The sequence below is a fragment of the Penaeus monodon genome, chromosome 10, assembly GCF_015228065.2.
Source record: "Penaeus monodon isolate SGIC_2016 chromosome 10, NSTDA_Pmon_1, whole genome shotgun sequence".
NCBI lineage: Eukaryota > Metazoa > Arthropoda > Malacostraca > Decapoda > Penaeidae > Penaeus > Penaeus monodon.
In genome coordinates, this window is record NC_051395.1 from 32,123,107 (window position 1) to 32,128,106 (window position 5,000).

Genomic DNA, 5,000 nt, shown 5'->3' on the forward strand with positions numbered 1-5,000 from the left:
GAATTGCCCATGGTTATATACGATCTTTATTAAATTTGAATAGTTTTATTGATGTCAGTTTCCAAATTATTGGCCAGAGTCGGAGAACAAACTCCAAAAGACAGGATCAGGAAAATTCTAAACTCAAACAGTTTTTATTGATATCATGTTTGTGTTGTTTTCCATTTGGTCAATTTCATTTATTTTTCTGTTAATACAAAGACCTTGTGGCGCGATGGATAACGCGTCTGTCTACGGATCGGATGATTCAAGGTTGAATCCCGGCAAGGTCTTAAAACATATTGAACTTTTATAATTTTAGTCTGTATGTATGAATCGTATTAAGTAGCTCCATGGTTCCTTGAGTCCCCTGCCATATCCTGGAGAGAAGTAATTGATTTGAAAATACTAATATAGAATGAACGGATAATAGATACAGAATCGTTACTACAGAACTTACAAACGTGATAGACTAGACTATTATTCCATATATATATATATATATATATATATATATATATATATATATATATATATATATACACACCCACACGCACACAACACACACACACACACACACACACACACACACACACACACACACACACACACACACACACACACACACCATCCTCACGCAATAGTGCGATCAAGGCAAATTGACACTGTCATGCTCCAGGAGACATTAATAGAGAGGGGACTGTTCATTTCTCAGGGTATCATGTCTTGAGGCTTGATCACCCTGGTCTGTGCAACAAACCCTTGCTCCACAATAGCCGATGCACTGCATTGTAGAGAGGATGTTGAATATCTTGCCATTGAGATTCACCTGGCTGGGGGCCCTCTCAAGCTGTACAATGTGTAGAGCAAGCCAGGCTGTAGGAGCTTAGACATCAACCAGGTCTGTGCTACTGCAGCACAAGACCGAGTGATGCACACCACCCCATCCTGGCTCCCTGCAGGGCACTGGATGCAGCAGGCCATCACATAGCCAATGTTCTTGAGACTTTCCCCGAGATCTCTCTTCTCAACAGCCAAGAACCAACACATGTCAGAGGAGGGTCCTAGACCTCACCTTGCCCACTGCGGCTGTGGAGAGAATTAGATGGTCTGTCAATAAGACTGTCACAAGTGACCATTATGGCACTGTTACTACCCTAATGGATGCTGGCACAGCCAAATGCCACAACCAAATCCAAGATAGAAAACAGACAAGGCCAACTGGCAAGTCTTTCAGAATGCCTTGGCCTACTGTCTTAGAAGCAATGAACCTCCACAGAGTGAAAACGTGCTATGGTCCAGGAGTTATAAAGACGCCTGGTACTTTAATTACGAGATTAAGGAAGCAACCACAGAGTGAACATGTGTAGAAAACATTTCCGAAGGCAAAGAACCCCTGACAACCTACCCCTCCTAAGGGAAGCAGTCAGGGATGCCAAGGAAACTGCCATAAGAATCAGGCAAAAAAAAAGTGTCTGGAATAGTGTGAGTCCTTTGACCACCGAACCACCCTTACAAAGCTGTAGCAACGGGTCAGGCGAGCTACTAGCTACTCAGCTCCGAGGTGGGTGCACACACCACAACCCTCATTCAGAAGCAGACAGACTGGTGCACGAGTTCACTGCAAGAACAAGCAGTAACAGTCTGCCAGCTGAACTGAGGGCAAAACAACAATGCCTACAACCAGGCAGACTTGCTCATATCAAAGAAAAGGCAGCTAAGCCCGATAACTTAGATGTTATCTTCTCTCGGAGGGAACTAAGAAAAACCTACAAAAACGGTTCTTGCATAACCATGGGTTCTGATGGAATCTTGTACCCCATCATTTCCCACCTAGGAATGGCAGGTGAACTTGCTTCCTGCAACTCATCAACAAGTTCTGGAAAACTTCCACTCTACCCCAGAGCTGGAAGAGGGCTACCATAGTTCCCATCCCAAAACCAAAGTAGTTAGGAAAGTACCACCCTCTCTCCTCAGCAATATGGCCGAGAGAATGGTACTAAACCGACTCCAGTGGAAAATGGGGCCCCCAGATGAACACGTCCATGGGTTCACAAGGGGCATGAGCACAGCACACAGCCACACTTAGCACAATTAGCACTATCACTTCTGTGGTAATATTCCTAGACCTAGAGAAGGCTTTTGAATTAGCAAGTCCTCTTGCTATTCAGGAGACCCAGAAGGGAATCAGAGGAAAGCACTTGGCTTGGATAGGTGACTATTTCAGGAACAGAACAGCCAAAGTCAGATTCCAAGGTCACCTATCACAGCACATGTCACTAGAAATGGAACACCACAGGGTGGGGTCCTCAGTCCAGCCCTTTTCAACACCCTAATGTCCTGCATCCTCAACATACACCCCCAGCGGGGTGCAAGGTCATCTCCTATGCAGACGATTTCGCATCCACTGGACCACACTGCCTAAGTAAAGCCCAGCGCTGTCTGGACCTTGTATCTGAGGAGTGCTGTAGGACAGGACTAAAGATCTCTGCAGCCAATTTCAAAGATCTTCCAATACCTTATGGTAATGATTGGCTGGATTTTCTCCTTTATAAAGGAGGTCCGAACCAAAGCAAGACTGTCTGTCATGAGAGCAATGACTGGGAGACACATAGATATAAAATACTAAGATCATTCTATGTACATGCCATCCATCCCATTGTGGACTATGCTTCTGTCTCCCTGATTGCCGCAAAGCCAAAATCAAGAGAAAAATTGGAGACAGTTCAAAATGAAGCTGCCAAGATCATTCTGGGTGCCACAAGGTGGACGAAGGCCCTCAATCTCCTCATGGAGGCAAACCTTCTCCCCCTGGAACCACGACCTGACCTAATGGCAGTTCAGTTCCTTTCAAAGGTATGACTACTGATCAGAAGATTCCAGGTTCGAATCCTGCCTTGGTCGTGTATATGCAAATAATGCCTTTAATATCTATGTTAAGCAGCAGCATGTACACTCTGTCAACTGTTACAGTTTGGCTTATAGCCATAAGGAGTTCTGTATCTGTTGCATTTTAAAGTAAAAGCAAAGTCAGGCTAGAAATGGTGAATCCTAGACCAAGAGCTTGTTTGATGTTTTCGCCCAGATCTGGCCATTTACCCTGGGCCATTACTCTGCCTTTAATCTATGTATTAGGCCCAGCGTATACTTTCTGTCAACTGTTATGATTTAGCTTATAGCCATATTTAGCGCTGTATTTGTTGTATTTTAAAGTAAAAGCACAGTCAGGCTAGAAATGGTGAATCCGAGACCAAGGACTTGTTTGATGCTTTCGCCCAGACCTGGGAAGTTACCTGGGCCATTACCCTGCTGCCCCGGGAAATACTGCGGCGGCGGTAGTGTTCTCTGGGCCTCTAACTCTGGGCGGTCGGAGTTGCTGATAAACCAAGTATTGTTTAGATTAATCGATGTATGTATAAAAAACTTACAAAAAATATAAACGAAGATAGATTTATTATATTGAATAATACGAAAATACATTATACATAATTGTACGCGTAAGCACTTGACTTAGTAATTTACATTTTTTGTTTATATTATACCAAGTGGCTGCTTTGCTGGAACACAGAAATACGAAATGCAATGTAAGCACTGCACATTAAACCCAAGTTTTAAAGCAGTGACACAAACACGAGATACATTTCGAGTTCCCATGATTTCCGGGAGATAGAACATTACTGCAAAAGCAATTGTATCTTTCCAAGTCTAAGAAATTTTAAAACATTTAATCTTGCATTTTTTTTTTCTTTTAAACATCTGTAATCAACGTACATCGAAAGCAATAACGGTGGTTAATTTTAATTGTTTGGTTATTAGTTTTGGTTATTCTAAATCATGATCGTCTGATATCCACAATGGCAAGAGGCTATTCGAGAGACCTTTAGAAAAAGGTACCCAGATAACTTTACTAGTATATAACAGGACACGTGAAAAGAAAGCATCATTGATAAAGTTTGGGAGGACGGGGGCGAGGGCAGGCGTTTCTGATTTGACCAAAATTCATATCTTTTATCAATATTGTTGATATTCAGTAATGCTATCCCAGTAAGAAAAGTAATTTCGTCTTGTCTGATATTTTGTGTTCGTTGCTAACCGTTTAGCTTTTGCAAAACGTTTTCGTTTAGTCAAGCAAACCAAACAAACAGGAGTATGCTGTATCAAAACCCAGGGGGATGGATATTATATATTAATTACAAAATAAACAAGTTTTGTATTGGAAAATTTGTTTAGATTCAAATCCAGTTACACGATTGAGGTCGCATATAAAATCTTGACAATACAGCAATTACATATATGATGCCAAGAACTGAAACGTAGGAAGTTGTGAAGGTATACATTGAAGATCACACAGTGATTACTGAATAAACTAGTTTTGTATTGGAAAATCTATCTAGATTCATATATAAAATATTGACAATACTGCCATTACATCTATGGTGTCAAGAACTGAAACTTGGAAAATTGTACATTCAAGATCGTTGTTACAAACCAGTGAAACTCTTCTTTAAACATAACTTTTATGAGAAAAAAATTGTGCTCACCAGGGCTCGAACCTGGGACCTTCTGTGTGTTAGACAGATGTGATAACCACTACACCATGAGCACATCTTCTAATAGTGAAAGATTAACTTAGAGAGAGAGAGAGAGAGAGAGAGAGAGAGAGAGAGAGAGAGAGAGAGAGAGAGAGAGAGAGAGAGAGAGAGAGAGAGAGAGAGAGAGAGAGAGAGAGAGAGGTATACATTGAAGATCACACAGTGATTACTGAATAAACTAGTTTTGTATTGGAAAATCTATCTAGATTCCATATATAAAATATTGACAATACTGCCATTACATCTATGGTGTCAAGAACTGAAACTTGGAAAATTGTACATTCAAGATCGTTGTTACAAACCAGTGAAACTCTTCTTTAAACATAACTTTTTATGAGAAAAAAATTGTGCTCACCAGGGCTCGAACCTGGGACCTTCTGTGTGTTAGACAGATGTGATAACCACTACACCATGAGCACATCTTCTAAT

General features: G+C 41.3%; 2 non-coding genes across 2 annotated transcripts; both read right to left on the reverse strand.

Moving 5' to 3' along the window:
• Positions 1-4,511: 4,511 nt before the first annotated feature.
• On the reverse strand, positions 4,512-4,584 carry Trnav-aac. The gene has a single exon. It is a non-coding gene; the product is annotated as a tRNA-Val (tRNA).
• A 333-nt stretch (positions 4,585-4,917) lies between these two features.
• On the reverse strand, positions 4,918-4,990 carry Trnav-aac. Its single transcript has one exon. It is a non-coding gene; the product is annotated as a tRNA-Val (tRNA).
• Between the last annotated feature and the right edge of the window lie 10 nt (positions 4,991-5,000).